The sequence below is a fragment of the Bombina bombina genome, chromosome 1 (genome assembly GCF_027579735.1).
Source record: "Bombina bombina isolate aBomBom1 chromosome 1, aBomBom1.pri, whole genome shotgun sequence".
In the NCBI taxonomy this organism is placed as follows: domain Eukaryota; kingdom Metazoa; phylum Chordata; class Amphibia; order Anura; family Bombinatoridae; genus Bombina; species Bombina bombina.
The window spans coordinates 464007667-464026260 of record NC_069499.1 but is presented as its reverse complement, the minus strand read 5'-3'; positions in this window follow the sequence as shown (position 1 = coordinate 464026260).

Below are 18594 nucleotides of genomic sequence, written 5' to 3'. Positions count from 1 at the left end.
TCCGCTGCTACATTGGATAAACCTGGAATATATTCTGCTTTGACTGAAATATTTCTGTCCAAGCATAGGTGAATGAAATCTTTTGTAATAATTGATAAATCTCTCGATTTTGTACCACCGAGACGATTTAAATAGCGAACTGCAGAAATATTGTCCATTTTGAGTAAAATAGACACAGGAAAAGAATCTTTGACAAAACTCTTGACTGCAAAAGAGCCTGCCAAAAGTTCTAAGCAGTTGATATGAAAACGTTTTTCTTCTGAGGACCATTTTCCTCCCGTGATAGAGGGACCACACCGAGCTCCCAAGCCTGAACGACTGGCATCGGATTCTATCACAAGATCCGGAGTTTTCCCAAAAATGGCTCTCCCGTTCCAAGCTTCTATATGGGTAAGCCACCAAGATAGTTCTTCCTTGGCTTCTAAAGACAGAGGAATTAAATGTGAATAAGAAAGACCGTTCTGCAGATGAGAAATTTTCAAACGCTGAAGTTTCCTGTAATGAAGAGGAGCAGGGAAAATAGCCTGAATAGAGGATGAGAGTAACCCAACTATTCTGGCTATAGTCCTGATGGGAACCAACGATAAAGAAAGAGTTTTCGAAATTTCTTTCTTGATATTCATAATTTTGTCTCTGGGAAGACTGAGAGTAGAATTTAAAGTATCTATTTGAAAACCTAGAAAAGTTAGAGATTTGGTTGGAGAGAGAACTGATTTCTCTTTGTTGACTAGAAAACCCAAATTTTCTAAAATATATAAGGTAAGATTGAGTTGAGATTTTAGAATGCCAGAGTTCTGATTCATAATTAAGATATCGTCTAAATAAATGATGAGACGAACTCCTTCGAAGACAAAGCCAAGTGATGATGGGTTTCATTAGCTTGGTGAATATCCAAGGAGCTGAAGATAAACCGAAAGGCATACAAGTGAAACTCCAAGTCTTCCCTTCCCAAACAAAAGTCAGGAATTTTCTGTGTAATTGAGCTACAGGAACTGTCAGATAAGCATCTGTCAAATCTAGTCTGATTAGATAATCGTTGTCTAAAAGGCAATCTCTTAGCAAATGAATACCTTCCATTTTGAAATGTTGATAAACAACGAAAGAATTTAGAGTTCTTAAATTTATAACTGGGCGAAATTGACCGTTTTTCTTTTTGAAAAAGAAAACGATTGCAGAGAAAACAATTTTGAGGGTTTGAAACAGGTCTATAGCTTGTTTTAATAAAAGGTTTGAAATTTCGTTTTGAACCAAAATTTTGTCTGAATTTGAAAACTTTATTGGAATAGGAAGAGAATTCTGGAAAGGAGGAGAAATAAAATCTATAAAAAGACCTGAAACGGTATGAAGAACCCATTGGTCTGTAGCAATCAAGTTCGAATTGTGTGCAACGAGGGATAATCTGCCTCCTATTATGTTTTGTGAAAAAACATGAGAAGGGGGAAAAGAAAGGTTTACCTTGTGAAGCATGGGATCTTTGTCTTGAACGCTGGATCCTAGGATTCCAAAATCTTCCTCTTGATGAGAAAAAACCTGAGGACACTGGATTTTGATACTGTCTTTGTTGCTGGAACTGTTGGTTTGTGAAATGAGACCTATTGGGGTATGCCGCTCGGCCGGGAAAGCGGCCTCTACCTTTCCCAGCCTGCTCGGAGAAACAATCCTGATGGAATATCTTTTTCATGGACATTCTCACTTTATTTAAATTAGAGAAAGTGTTCACATAACTGTTTAACTCCTTAATAAATGTATCGCCAAATAAAAGACCTTTGGTTTCTGGATGAATTTCATTAACAGCGAAATCGCATACTCTGGGGTCAATTCTGAGAAGTAATTATGCCTGCGTTCCATATACATTGCAGAATTAGCATTGCCTAAAAATGTAAGCATTCTCTGCAACCATTCCTTCACAATGACAGGATCTAAAAGGGAATTATCATAAACAGCCTGTTCAGATAAATCAAATAATTTTGAAAGGGGGCCAATTGTGTCAAGCATTTTATCCTGACATATCTTCCAAGCCCTATCCATACCTTTTTTAAGCTTAAAGCCAGGTGAAATTATAAACTTCAAAATTTTTGGGTCCACTTCTGGAGTGCAACTAGCATTATTTGGCAAAATGGGTCTGGGACACTCAGCCCTCATTTTATTACGTGAATCCCTTTTAAGGGGTTGCAGAAGCTGGTAGTCAATAAAATCAGCAATGTCAGAAGAAGGGCACCATTCCGCAGATCTCGGATGGTGCAAGTCATCTGCATTGAATCTAGGATTACCTAGACAATCATAAAATTTAACTTTCTTAGATTCAAAATGTTTTGACTTTTTAAGACATTTTTTAAATTTTTTGATTTTCGGAGAAGCCGAAGAATCTTCTGAGGAAGAGTGAGAAATATAATCCTCAGATTTGCCTGAATCTAAAGATGAATCAGAATTAACTTCTGTGTCAGAAACAACATCAGAATTGTCTTTATTGGCCAAGGCCTCTCCCATCAGTAACCTCTTGGGAGTAGAGGAAAAAGCAGGTGTTTTCCTTCCTTTCCTGCAAGGAACAGACACATTAGAAGCAAGTTGAAGAGACTTTTTAATTAATTTCTTGCTAGTTTTAATTGCACTAGAAACAGGTCTTTTTCTTTTGATAGCTTTTTTGGAATTTGATTTATTAATCAAAATAGAAATTTTATCAAGCATAGAGTTCATAGAAATATCTATCATCTTTTGAATACCTTCAGTATTAAGAGAAGGATTCAAATCAGAAGATTGAGACATTGTAAAAAAAATTTAAATTAATTTTTTTTTATTAAATATTAATAAAAATATTAACTAAAACTGTAAATAAAATCAAACTAAAGAATTACCCCAAAGAATGAGAACAAATTTTTTAACAATAAAATAATATAATAATAAAAGTATAATAAACAGTTGTGTAAACAAGTGTAATATCTAAATATAACAGTAGATGGAGAAAAAACCACAGTTGGAATTTGAAATTGAGGCATAAAGCATGAATGGCAACTTTTTACTAAGACCGCAACAAAGTTGCGACTGTACCCGGCAAATAAAACAGCTGAGATGAAAGAAAAAGGCGGGAACAAAAACGTAATTGCGTAGCAAGTATGCCGACGCACCGAGCATGCGCAGAGGAAACTGCAGCTCCCAAACAAGATGGAGGACGGAAGATGCGACGCAAGAAGAAAACAAACAGAAAACGGAAAGCTAGAAAGCGGACAAGCATAGAAGGGCATATGAAACTAGGAAAATGTAAATTAAAAACAAAACCTGTAAGTATACTGAACTAAAGTGACAAAATAAAACGAATAAAACATAGAAAAAAACAACAATAAAATGAAAACCAAAAGTAAAATAAAATAATTATAACATACATGTATGATAAATAACTAAAAACATAAATGAGAAATAAAAATAATAAGTTGAACTCTGAAATAAGAACAAATCTCAAACAATTTAATAAATACTTATCTTGTACTGAAGCAGTAAAAGAAAGAGGATGTGTTATTATATGTTGGACATTTTATAGGATATATTTTGAATCTGATTGGTTACTTTGTGTTGGTCTAATCAGTTCTCCATTGTTATTGGTCACTGATTTTTACTTTGTTTTAACTGTCCCTTTTCAAATATGACAGTTTCTTGTATTTATTATATGTACTTTTAATGACTGCATTTAAGTAATAAAGGAAAGATAGCAAAATATGAGTCTCTGGTCTTGTAATAAAATCAGCTTCCTGTAGGGCTCAAGTCACTGTTTCTTATCATCCATCTTGTTCATAGCTCTTCAGCTACTGCTCTTTGCATAACCTAATAACTGTAAGCAGTAGATTACTTGCTAATACTGTCCTACATTCCGTTTACATTGATTATCCTACATTCTATTTACATTGATTATCCTGCATTCCTGCCTATTTTATTTCTTATGTCCGACTTATGTAGCATAAAGTTGCTGCACCATACTGCACATGTGCTTATTGTAATTCATTTCTATTCTTTTAGTATTTACAGTTTTTATCCCAGCAATAAATTCAGTCCTTTAGAAGACAAAAACACTATTTCTGTCTGCCTTGTTTATAGCTGTATAGTTCCACAGTTACTGGAGTGAGGACATATTTTGTAGTCAAAACAATAATGCTGAATGACTGAGGGTTAATTAATTATGGCTAGATTTAGAGTTTTGTCGGTAATGACCCGCGTAGCTAACGCTGGCTTTTTTCTGGCCGCACCTTTTAAATAACTCTGGTATTGAGAGTCCACAGAATGGCTGCGTTAGGCTCCAAAAAAGGAGCGTAGAGCATATTTAACGCAACTTCAACTCTCGATACCAGAGTAGCTTACGGACGCGGCCAGCTTAAAAAACGTGCTCATGCACGATTCCCCCATAGGAAACAATGGGGCTGTTTGAGCTGAAAAAAACCTAACACCTGCAAAAAAGCCGTGTTCAGCTCCTAACGCAGCACCATTGTTTGCTATGGGGAAATACTTCCTAAGTCTGCACCTAACACTCTAACATGTACCCCGAGTCTAAACACCCCTAACCTTACACTTATTAACCCCTAATCTGCCGCCCCCGCTATCGCTGACCCCTGCATATTATTATTAACCCCTAATCTGCCGCTCCGTAAACCGCCGCTACTTACATTATCCCTATGTACCCCTAATCTGCTGCCCATAACACTGCCAACCCCTATATTATAATTATTAACCCCTAATCTGCCCCCCACAACGTCGCCTCCACCTGCCTACACTTATTAACCCCTAATCTGCTGAGCGGACCACACCGCTATTATAATAAAGTTATTAACCCCTAATCTGCCTCACTAACGCTATAATAAATAGTATTAACCCCTAATCTGCCCTCCCTAACATCGCCGACACCCAACTTCAAACATTAACCCCTAATCTGCCGATGGAGCTCACCGCTATTCTAATAAATGTATTAACCCCTAAAGCTAAGTCTAACCCTAACACTAACACCCCCCTAAATTAAATATAATTTAAATCTAACGAAATTAATTAACTCTTATTAAATAAATTATTCCTATTTAAAGCTAAATACTTACCTGTAAAATAAATCCTAATATAGCTACAATATAAATTATAATTATATTATAGCTATTTTAGGATTTATATTTATTTTACAGGTAACTTTGTATTTATTTTAACCAGGTACAATAGCTATTAAATAGTTAAGAACTATTTAATAGCTAAAATAGTTAAAATAATTACAAATTTACCTGTAAAATAAATCCTAACCTAAGTTACAATTAAACCTAACACTAGACTATCAATAAATAAATTAAATAAAATACCTACAATTACCTACAATTAAACCTAACACTACACTATCAATAAATGAATTAAACACAATATCTACAAATAAATACAATTAAATAAACTAACTAAAGTACAAAAAATAAAAAAGAACTAAGTTACAAAAAATAAAAAAATATTTACAAACATTAGAAAAATATTACAACAATTTTAAACTAATTACACCTACTCTAAGCCCCCTAATAAAATAACAAAGACCCCCAAAATAAAAAAATGCCCTACCCTATTCTAAATTACAAAAGTTCAAAGCTCTTTTACCTTACCAGCCCTGAACAGGGCCCTTTGCGGGGCATGCCCCAAAGAATTCAGCTCTTTTGCCTGTAAAAAAAACACATACAATACCCCCCCCCCCAACATTACAACCCACCACCCACATACCCCTAATCTAACCCAAACCCACCTTATATAAACCTAACACTAAGCCCCTGAAGATGTTCCTACCTTATCTTCACCTCACCGGGTACACCGATCCGTCCTGGCTCCAAAATCTTCATCCAAGCCCAAGCGGGGGCTAGACATCCATCATCCGACGGCTGAAGAGGTCCAGAAGAGGGTCCAAAGTCTTCATCCTATCCGGGAAGAAGAGTAGATCCGGACCGGCAACCATCTTCTTCCAAGCGGCATCTTCTATCTTCATCCGACGAGGACCGGCTCCATCGTGAAGACCTCCAGTGCGGACCCATCTTCTTCTGGCGACGTCCAACTGAAGAATGACGGTTCCTTTAAGGGATGTCATCCAAGATGGCGTCCCTCGAATTACGATTGGCTGATAGGATTCTATCAGCCAATCGGAATTAAGGTAGGAAAATTCTGATTGGTTGATGGAATCAGCCAATCAGAATCAAGTTCAATCCGATTGGCTGATCCGATCAGCCAATCAGATTGAGCTCGCATTCTATTGGCTGATCGGAACAGCCAATAGAATGCGAGCTCAATCTGATTGGCTGATCGGATCAGCCAATCGGATTGAACTTGATTCTGATTGGCTGATTCCATCAGCCAATCAGAATTTTCCTACCTTAATTCCGATTGGCTGATAGAATCCTATCAGCCAATCGGAATTCGAGGGACGCCATCTTGGATGACGTCCCTTAAAGGAACCGTCATTCTTCAGTTGGACGTTGCCGGAAGAAGATGGGTCTGCGCTGGAGATCTTCACGATGGAGCCGGTCCTCATCGGATGAAGATAGAAGATGCCGTTTGGAAGAAGATGGTTGCCGGTCCAGATCTACTCTTCTTCCCGGATAGGATGAAGACTTTGGACCCTCTTCTGGACCTCTTCAGCCGTCGGATGATGGATGTCTAGCCCCCGCTTGGGCTTGGATGAAGATTATGGAGCCAGGACGGATCGGTGTACCCGGTGAGGAGAAGATAAGGTAGGAACATCTTCAAGGGCTTAGTGTAAGGTTTATTTAAGGGGGGTTTGGGTTAGATTAGGGGTATGTGGGTGGTAGGTTGTAATGTTGGGGGGGTATTGTATGTGGTTTTTTACAGGCAAAAGAGCTGAATTTCTTGGGGCATGCCCCGCAAAGGGCCCTGTTCAGGGCTGGTAAGGTAAAAGAGCTTTGAACTTTTGTAATTTAGAATAGGATAGGGCATTTTTTTATTTTGGGGGGCTTTGTTATTTTATTAGGGGGCTTAGAGTAGATGTAATTAGTTTAAAATTGTTGTAATATTTTTCTAATGTTTGTAAATATTTTTTTATTTTTTGTAACTTAGTCCTTTTTTATTTTTTGTACTTTAGTTAGTTTATTTAATTGTAGATAATTGTAGGTATTGTATTTAATTAATTTATTGATAGTCTAGTGTTAGGTTTAATTGTAACTTAGGTTAGGATTCATTTTACAAGTAATTTTGTAATTATTTTAACTATTTTAGTTCTTAACTATTTAATAGCTATTGTACCTGGTTAAAATAAATACAAAGTTACCTGTAAAATAAATATTAATCCTAAAATAGCTACAATATAATTATAATTTATATTGTAGCTATATTAGGATTTATTTCACAGGTAAGTATTTAGATTTAAATAGGAATAATTTATTTAATAAGAGTTAATTAATTTCGTTGGATTTAAATTATATTTAACTTAGGGGGGTGTTAGGGTTAGGGTTAGACTTAGCTTTAGGGGTTAATCCATTTATTACAGTAGCGGCGAGATTCAGTCGGCAGATTAGGGGTTAATAATTGAAGTTAGGTGTCGGCGATGTTAGGGAGGGCAGATTAGGGGTTAATACTATTTATTATAGGGTTATTGAGGCGGGAGTGAGGCGGATTAGGGGTTAATAACTTTATTATAGTAGCGGTGCGGTCTGCTCGGCAGATTAGGGGTTAATAAGTGTAGGCAGGTGGAGGCGATGTTGAGGGGGGCAGATTAGGGGTTAATAAATATAATATAGGGGTCGGCGGTGTTAGGGGCAGCAGATTAGGGGTACATAAGGATAACGTAGGTGGCGGTCGGCAGATTAGGGGTTAATTATTGTAGGTAGCTGGCGGCGACGTTGTGGGGGGCAGGTTAGGGGTTAATAAATATAAGATAGGGGTCGGCGGTGTTAGGGGCAGCAGATTAGGGGTACATAAGTATAACGTAGGTGGCGGTCGGCAGATTAGGGGTTAAAAAAATTTAATCGAGTGGCGGCGATGTGGGGGGACCTCGGTTTAGGGGTACATAGGTAGTTTATGAGTGTTAGTGTACTTTAGAGCACAGTAGTTAAGAGCTTTATAAACAGGCGTTAGCCCAGAAAGCTCTTAACTACTGACTTTTTTCTGCGGCTGGAGTTTTGTCGTTAGAATTCTAACGCTCACTTCAGACACGACTCTAAATACCGTAGTTAGAAAGATCCCATTGAAAAGATAGGATACGTAATTGACGTAAGGGGATCTGCGGTATGGAAAAGTCGCGGCTGAAAAGTGAGCGTTAGACCCTTTCCTGACTGACTCCAAATACCGGCGGTAGCCTAAAACCAGCGTTAGGAGCCTCTAACGCTGGTTTTCACGGCTACAGCCAAACTCTAAATCTAGGCCTTAGTCTGGTAGGTTTCATGCTTACTGCTTAACTTTTTCAGCATTTGTGGAGCAGTGGATTTTGCGATCATCCATGTAAGGTAAAACTTATAAAACAGGCAATTTTGTTAGTTTGCTAATTGATTACCTTTTCTTTTTCCCAGCAAAACACTTGAGACGTTGAGAGGTTATGTGCTGCACTGTAGGGTTCATAGGAATGAACCCCATTGCTTTTTAAAAAATGTTAGCGCTGGCTGCAAGCGGACATTTTGTACGTATTCAGCTTTTAAAGCTCATTTCTATTGTGTTCACAATGTGCATGAACCCTCTGTTACTGCTAGAGACTTTGTTACAGATTTCAAATGTGTCATTTCGCTGTTAGCGCCAATTTCATACATTTCCTACATTGGTCTTTTTTCATTTTCTCTTATATTTTTCTTCCTTTCTCTATTTTCTGTTCATTTGAGCACAGATTCATGTTGCACAATGTTGTTGTTTTTTTTTACTATAATGTATGTTTTTATACAATTTTGTTTCATTTTTTTTTAGGTTGGTCCTGCTATTCTTCAAGATGGTTTATGTTGTGTGTGGATCAAAACATTATACTCGACAACATGACGTGTACACCCCCTTGAAATTCCCCCGGATTGGCCAGACACTCCGTCAGCTATTCCAGGGTGGAAGAAGCCGCTGATCTTGGTGTGATAAGCAGAACAATGAGTATACTGGACGAAGCGCGAAGGACGTCGTCTGCACGGAACGCCGACATTCCCCACATTTCGTCTACAGCAAAAGGTTTAATAATATTTAATTATTAATTTTAATTATTATTTAAATAACACTTTAAATATTTAACTAATGTTTTATGATTGATGTGAAGTTTTTTGTTGTTGTTAATGAAGTTATTTTATTTTTAATACAGTCATCAGTTTTTCTTCTATTTCCCAAGGTATTATTTTGTTCCATCAACCCAGAGAAGGGCACAAATGTAGAGAAGACAAACAAATCCCGTCTTCATGTGAATCCTAGAGTTCTTACCTTGATTCAGGAATTTTCAGATCTTAAGTAGCATGATGTCTGACTATGAACGTAATAGCAAAATAGAATGAGGCACTCTATGTAGGTAAGATAGGCAGATTTATTTTGACAAACACGCAGCAATGTTTTGACTCTCAATGGAGTCATTTTCCATCAAGAGTCGAAAAGTTGCTCCGTGTTTGTCCAAAGAAATTTGCCTATCTTACCTATATCTTTATATTTTGCTATTGATATTTGGGAACCCTGCCAGTCCTGGACTTGGATGCACCTTGGAGGGTAGTGGAATAGTGCGGTTCCTCCTTTGCTTTACTGTGAATATGGACTTAAGTCAGTAAGATTTGACATATGCCACACTCCTAGCTTGATAATTTGTTTCAGCTCATTAGCTGCCTACTTCTTCAAGCTGAAGAACCAATAAAAGTTTTAGACAAGTCATCAGAGTTTTATTGCTCTTATATTTCATGATTTGCATTCCTGTACGTCAATTTGAAGAGCTTGTTTGAAGATACATTTGTTCAGTTTATTCTAATGAGTGAATGCAGTAATCCTTTAAGAGTGGTAAAAGTTCTAACTTTTAGTCATAAAAATATAACCTCTTAATTGTTCTCTGACAACTTTTGGAGAAAAGTATTTTCCTCTTTCTTGCCTTGTCTTTCTCTAAGGGACATGCATCACTTAAAACACCCATTGAGACATCTGTCTCATTCAGTAGTTTAAAAACTGAATGAGACATCTGATTATTAAAACGAAAAAAAAAAAATAAAACAATTTTTAAGCATATACTTACATGCCCCCAGTTCCTCCCCCTGCTTCTCAGTCGCATTCCAGGAATGCATAAAGTGCACACCATGCATGTGCACCTCCCTGATACGCAAGCGCCATCAGAAGATTCCCCTCTGACGAAGCTTGTGTGCACGTGCAATGTGCACTTTCTATATTCTGCGTAATGCGACTGAGATGCAGGGGTAGGGAATGGCGTCAAGTAAGTATACGCTATCAAAATTATTTTATTTAATTTTAAAAATGAGACAGCTGTCTCATTCAGTTATTAAACTACTGAATGAGACAGTTGTTTCAAAAGGGATGCATGTCCCTTTAACTTTTACTCTTTCTTTCTCTCGACTTTGTTTCTTTCCATCTCTTTTCTCTTTCAGAGAAATAGGATGATCACTAATCTGTCTGCTTTCTATTCTGTTTGTAAAGTACATATTACAAATTTGTATGATGAGAAATGACAGATATTTTTGTTTACTGATTTGAAGTTAAAGGGATAGTCTAGTCAAAATTAACCTTTTATAAATCAGAAAGAGCAGTGTTTGGGAAACACTGAGATAGAGCATGCAAATTTTTTTATCACTTTTTCTTTATTACAGAACCAGCAGTGTATAATAAACATACAGTTTGCGCCTTTCATGGCAATCAACCAATCAGGTCATACCGAACAAACAAAATATAATATTTACATATTTGTCGTAATGTATAGGAACAGATTATTTTTTTCGCTGAGCAATAATCCAAACTGGCAATGTAAAATATTTTTAGATACATTTAGAGTTAATAGTTGAGATTAGTATTAGATATGGAGTCATAGAACACAATTTTATTAGACATGTGCATTTGTTTCGTTCCGAAATGAAATTCAAACGAATTTGACAAATTCAGAGCTTCGGATAAATTCGAATTTCCTTAGCAATAAAACTAAACTAATCTTAATGCATTTGTAATGAATAAATCCGAATTAGTTTGGATTTATTCGTTACATTCGAATGGCCATGGACTAATCCCAATTACACTAGTATTGTACAGTATATTTGGTTATATCACTTAGCAAGCTCTGTGCAGGGCACCTTATGTAGCTGGTACCTGTGAGGTTGGTACTTAGGCGGGATGTGCTGTGTATTACACTAGTATTATATACTGTATATTAGGTTATATACCTCTGCTAGCTCTGTGCATTATGTGTAGCTGGTACCTTTGAGGTTGGTTACACCTAATATACAGTACATAATACTAGTCTAATATACAGCACATCTAACCTAACACATACCAAACTTCCGAATTTACGAATCGAATCCGAACCGAATACATCCGAAAATTAAACTAAAAAAAAATCGGAATCAGTCCGAAACGAAACGAAACAAATTTTTCCGCCACGCACAAGTCTAGATTTTATACCTTTAACTTACAATGAATACATTTTACAGAAAATATATTTTTTTATTCAAATGTTGCTTTAACAGTAAAACTCTTCATTATACTGCAAAAGACGCTCTATACATTAACTAAATATTTTAATTGTATTTTGGCAGATTGTGTTTCATGAATAATATGGCTATGTAAAACACTGTACTTGCTCCGGCATGAAAAATGAGAAGGTGAGTAATGGCAGCGGTATTATTCGCTTTATTATTTAAAAGCCACTGCCTTAGGAATTTTTTGTAGAAACAGAACAAAGATGTTGTATTTACTAGATTAAAATGTATTGTTTTTGTAAATTACAACAATTTTAAACTTTAAAATGTACAGTTTAAAACTGTAAAGTTGTTTACGTTTTTAATGTATTCTTTACAGAATTATTCTGGCAGAAACAACAGAAAAAAAGATGTTGGATTTACCAGCTCAAGATGTATTTATTTGTAAATTACTACAGTTTTAAACTGTAATGAAATTTTTACAGAATTATTCTGGCAACCACAGCTGCCAGTTTTTTTCTGTAAAAACAACGGGATTTTTTTTTACAGTGTACTGAACTGTTGAAACAGAATAAGTAGTGCTCTCTAGAAAGCTAAAATAATAAATGGACAAATATTCATGGTAACCCTTCCTCTATTTGGCTACTACAGGCTTTAAGCTAGCTAGGACATTCACATTGTGGGTACAATGAAATTATTAGTAAGGATTGATGTAGTAAGAGTTAAAAAAATAATAAAAATTGTAATTTCTGCTAAAGTACCTTGAACGTAGGGGAGTCAGTGGTCCAAGCAAATAATAATATTACATATATCTGTGTTTGCAACAGACTTTAGAAAAGGTAGCTCAACATTTAAAAAGAAGGAAGTAAACTAAGAAAATGTATTCCTTTGTATAGAGTCTACAACTCAGCGAGCAACAAGATTACCTAATTATTAAATAATCCAGAAAGTCTTCAGTTCAGAGATGAGCAAATAGCTTTACACCAGAAGGGGAATAATGGCCCTCAGCTATATAGGTCAGTTTAATACATAGCGTCTGCTTACAGACTATTTACTGTCCTCTTGGTGTGTAAATGGCTTACATGCCCATATCTCAGAAATCAGTTAATTAGTAAAGATATTCTGCCAAGGACAGTGAGTTGGATGAAGCAACTCAAGTATCTTACCCTTCAGCAGAGAAGTTGGAAGGCACCAAGAAGATATTCTATTATGCCTTGGAAGGAAGATCTAAGATGACAGAAATACTGACATTGTGCTTCAATAAAAAAGCAATTCATTTGAGAAATACATCAGATAGGACCACTTTGATGGGATTGTTCCTCTGTGTATTTGTATATAACCACACTGGTTAACATGAGCCATCAATGTTCACATTCAGCTCCTCTCCCTCAACTAGCTTCTGCTTTTCTCACTTTGTGTTTTAAATAACCCTCCATTACATTGTGTGCACAACATCCTTTTTACGTGCAATACACTAAAAGCTAAAGATTACTTTTCGAGGGCTCAATGGTCTCTCTCTTTTGTATGCAATGTATTCAGGTAAGGTACTGCATTAAAGTAGTGGATATTACATATGACAAATAAGAATATTACTCAAGTGAGGTTTCTATGGATATATCCATGGAGTGCTCTAAAACAACAAAACTCTTCAAAGCTTCGCTACCAAAACAATCACCTGCTTTTAAACGTGCATTACTTTTGCAGTTCTATTGCTTAAACTGAAATTGCTTTCAATATTATGAATATGTAGTAAAAACAAACAAAAAAAAAACACTTTTGCATCCCTTTCAATTTCTACAAATTTTTTTCCAAAATGTTCGCTTTTTGCTGCTAGGCAGTCACACATTCTGAAATCAGACACTCTTCCTTCATTTATTCATTTATTCATTCATACTATCACACTGCTTAAAAGATACTTACAAAACATTTAGACAACTTACTTCAATCATAAGTGATCATTTTAATGTATCATGCTTGAAAATGTTTCATAGTTAGCTCCCCACATGTCTTAATGAAACTAGTGATAGTGTTTGGTGAAATGTGATTTGATTATGAGTAAAAAAAAAGTTGTGTGAATTTCAAAATGGGGTAAAGGGTCAAAATTAAAACTATTACTGGAAATTTTGTGGGACTGAAATATGTTTTATGTTTTATGAAAACCTGTTTATCTAACAGTTTGAGCTCTATACTTGAAAAGCATATCTCCCACTTCATTAAACCATGAGAAAATCTCACTGAGGGGATTAGAATATACATTTAGATGTGTTTGATAAGTTAGAGGGCCCAATTATCTAAAATTTGCCAGACTTGACATGAAAGACCTCACCAGTACTCACAGGGGTTATCCTCAGGGAAGTATCTTAACAAAAGTGTTGATCCCTGAAAGATGCCTCCCATAAAAGTTATTGGAGTCCACTGCAAAAAGAAACTTATCTGGGAAGAGAAAAGTTAGCTGGAAACAGGGAGCACACTTTAAAAATGAAATACTGCAACCAATACAAAATCATATTACCCTGATAGCATTTTACAATTGCCTTTATTTTCATAGGCAGGTGTTTTTCTATTTTGATTTGACCTTGCCACCTTTCATTTTGCAAGATAATACGGTGAGATCTGCAGGGGGAAATTTGTTTAGAGAATACATAGAGACCTGGCAGAAATCTACCAGTTATATCAAATGGAACTTCCCTGTTCACTGCACTAGAGGCAAAACCAAAAACTGCTGTTGGAAGTCATTGCACTTATAAACAGGTTTTGATGGTGCGTTTTCCATCATTATAGGCAGCCGAGGTTGGGCTGCCAAAAAAATAAAAAAAAAAATTGTGTCCCAAAAAAATTGAAGTCAAATAGCGCAAAATTACACCTGGTTTTCTATTGAATAAGCAAACAGGTAAAACACTGCCTGAAGTTGTTGATACAGTCTCAAACATTAGGTCATGCTCAACTAGGTGGAAAAATAAGCTTGTTTGAGACCTGGGTCCCATTGAGATATTAAAGTTTTCAAACAATGCAAGTGTTTCAATTTATACATTTATTGTTATATGAAATATTTATTGCTGGCCCAGGCAGGGCCTCCACTAGAAATATTGGGGCCCCTTACTTAACCATCAATCAGCCCCCCCTCCTTTGACATGTGCAATTTTTGACCAAGTGACTAAAACGTATATGCACTTTATTCTTAAGTGTAGTCAAACTTGGAAATGTTGTAAAGGTAGTAACACAGAAACACACAGACACACTCATACACACTCATACATATAGACACTCTAGCATACATGTAAAGAAACACTCAAACACACTCAGACAGACACTCAGCACTTGTTTACATTAACCTTAGGTAGACTACAGTTTTGTCAAAAAATGAGATTTACAAGACAAATTATGGAGTCATGATTATCTTTTTTGTCAAGGACGATGCCAACTATATAATGACAACAGCATGCAGTGGCTGAAAGGAAGGGCCCTGAACTGTCTAAACAATAATTTAAAGGTTAAGTGATGGATTGGTGACTTCCGGAAAGATCGCATTAGTCTCAAAGTTGGTAGAAAGATGTGAATAATCACTAGTAAGGTCAAAATGTCCTAAAAAGGAATAGACCATGGGCACTGTCATGTTCTGTCTCAGGGTATTTTGTGAGAGCCTCATTGTCTGGAACAGTTACTTTAAATGAAGATTAGTAGAAGTCATATAGATTGAAAAGATAACAGATTTATTTAAATAACAAAATACTCATTGAGCAAATACTTGCAGGGTATTTTAAATATATACTATTCAGGTATGTTATGTCCACATATGCCAGGAGTGGAAAGGAACAAACAAGTAAGCAGATTCAAAAGGAAAGTCTTTCTCCTGGTAATAACTGAAGTGCGGGAATTGCACAAGGCAGGTGTCATGCTTTCACCTATCCTTGCTTTCCCTTTAATAGGAGGTGTCTATCATCAGGTATAAAAGTTCCTCCCACAGTCTAATAGTTGCTTGATTATTTTGTTCTACTAGCTCAGAATTATCCAGCTCCTGCATATTCTGGTATCTCTGTTCTGCAGACCTCACCTCTCTCACCAGCTAACACCTTTTGAGCATCCGCTCTCACTTACCATCTCATTGGAGTAATTTCTAAGGATCAATCTGTCTCCCTGAAACTCCTGCTCTCCCAGAGCTGACAGTTTCACACTTCCGGTTTCGGTAACACTGCAGGTGTGACGTCACACGCCGGAGCTGCACACAGACTGTCTCAACTCCAAAGGATCTCCTCCTGTTACAGAGTATCTGGACTTCCACTAAATAGTAAGAATTCTTACCTAAATACTCCTCTCTAATGTTAATAATTACCTGGTACCTAAACTATAACTTGTTAACAATCTTTACTAATATTGTGCTGCATTTCTCTGTATCTTTTATATTGGTGTCCTACACTTAGTATCTCTGTCATAAGCTGCCATCCTCCTGACTATAGATTTACTTGTGTAGATTTCCACCATATATCAATGCAAGGTTTATTTCTAATTATGAACAAGTTTTCATATGTTGCCACCTATTATTTAGGAATAAATCTTCTACACACCTATTAAACAAAACTCATAGAAATCCTTATTAGTTAATTTATATTCTACTACAGTTGGATTCAACTAAAGGATAAATATTTCTTCCTACAGGAATTAGGAAATTCAGCAATTCAGGTGAATATCCTGACATAATAATCAAGCCCAATAATGAATCCAGTAGACTTAGTTACTCATGTGCAGACCTTAACAGACAAGGTAGAAAACATTACTCAAGCCTTAAACTCACTCCAGCAAGAGAACACCACTTTAAAAAATTATATTAAAGAGATTGCTGAAAAACAAAAGGTATCCCATACCATTGAACCTAATGTAAACCCACCTGATGTCTTTTCAGGGGATAGAAAAACATTCAGGGAATTCAGAAATGCCTGTTATCTGCTCTTTACTCTTAAGCCTCACACTTATCCTACAGAGCAGGTAAAAGTCCTTACAACAATCTCATATCTTAAGGGTGAACCCCGCAGTTGGGCTAACAGTTTCTTTGAAACTAACGACCCCATTCTACAGTCCTTGGACACCTTCTTTCAAACCATGTCTCAGCTATATGATGATCCTTATCTCCAGTTAACTGCTGAGAATTCAATGAGAGCCCTGAGACAGCATAAGAAACCTGTGGAGGACTATATAGCTGAGTTTAAGAGGTGGTCCAAGGATAGTGGATGGAACGAGTTATCCTTAAGAAACCAATTTAGGTTAGGTTTGTCTGACTCACTCAAAGACGAGTTAGCGAGAGTTGAGTTACCCCACACATTAGATGCATTAATTAATCTAAGTATTAGCTTAGATAGGCGTCTTCGTGAACGAAGGCATGAACGAGGCTCAGTTGAATTCACTACAAAACGTCCCATCACATCTGGAGCCTCACATTCTTACAATAGACCAGTACCACAGTCTACTCCTGAAGCTATGGACATTGGCGTAATAAGAGGTCCCTTGAACCCACAAGAAAAGCAAAGAAGAAAAAATAACAACCTCTGCTTGTACTGTGGTGCCGCTCAACACACTGTCAAGGACTGTCCTCTTCTGATTCGTCAAAGGAAGGGTAAGAACATAGACATTACCTACTGTTGTAGTTCAGAACAATCTTCAACCACTCATTTCCTCTTACCCCTTGTTTTACAGTGGGAGAACCATCGGCTAACCAGTCAAGCGATTATTGATTCTGGAGCAAGCGCTAATTATATTGATTCACATTTTGTCACTGTAAATAAAATTCCACTAATTAAAAAGCAGAATCCTGTTTTAGCTCGTGTTATTGACGGAAACCCTATTTCCTCTGGTCCAATTCTTTTTCAAACCATTCCACTGTTGTTAGCCATACAATCCTCACACATAGAATATGTTTCTTATGATGTAATCGACTCCCCGCTTTATCCAGTAGTTCTGGGATTCTCCTGGTTAAAATTGCATGATCCTGTAATATCTTGGTCTAATTCTACTATTCATTTCACATCACCTTATTGCACTACAACCTGTAACACTAGCCATCATATATTACATACTCAAGAAAACAAAATACCCACAGAGTATTCAGATTTCAAGGATGTATTCTGTAAAAAGGAATCTGAAAATCTTCCCCCACATAGGAAGTATGACTGCCCGATAGAGTTAATTCCAGGTGCAGACATCCCTTGTGGGCACATTTTCCCTTTATCCAAAGTTGAACTTGATTATTTAAAAAGTTATCTTGAAGACAATTTGAGAAAGGGCTTTATCAGACCCTCCTCCTCTCCTGCGGGGGCTGGTATGTTCTTTGTAAAGAACAAGGATGGAACTATCCGTCCCATAGTGGATTATAGGGAGTTAAATAAACGCACAGTAAAAAATCGCTACCCCCTTCCACTTATACCCGAGCTTATTGAACGTCTAGAGGGAGCTACTTGTTTCACTAAGTTGGATCTAAGAGGTGCATACAACCTCATTAGAGTTAGAAAAGGGGATGAATGGCTCACGGCATTCCGTACTCGTTATGGTTTATATGAGTATGTCGTGATGCCATTCGGCCTCTGTAATGCTCCAGCAACGTTTCAATATTTAATTAACGACATATTTAAAGACCTATTAGATGTATTTGTCGTCATCTATCTAGACGATATCCTTATATATTCAAAAAATCAGACCGATCATATTAAACATGTAAGAACAGTACTCTCTAGATTAAGACAAAATCACTTATACGCTAAGCCTGAAAAGTGTATATTTAATTCTAAAACCATCACATTCTTGGGTTATGTAATTTCAGCAGAAGGTATTAACATGGAAAATTCTAAGATAAAAACTATCCTTGACTGGCCCGTACCCACTACCAAGAGACAAATACAACGCTTCATGGGTTTTGCGAACTTTTACAGAAAGTTCATCAAGAACTTTGCTCAGTTAGCAAAACCTCTCACTAATCTAACAAAAAATAACGTTAAATTCCTTTGGACTGAATCAACTCAGGAGGTATTTGATATAT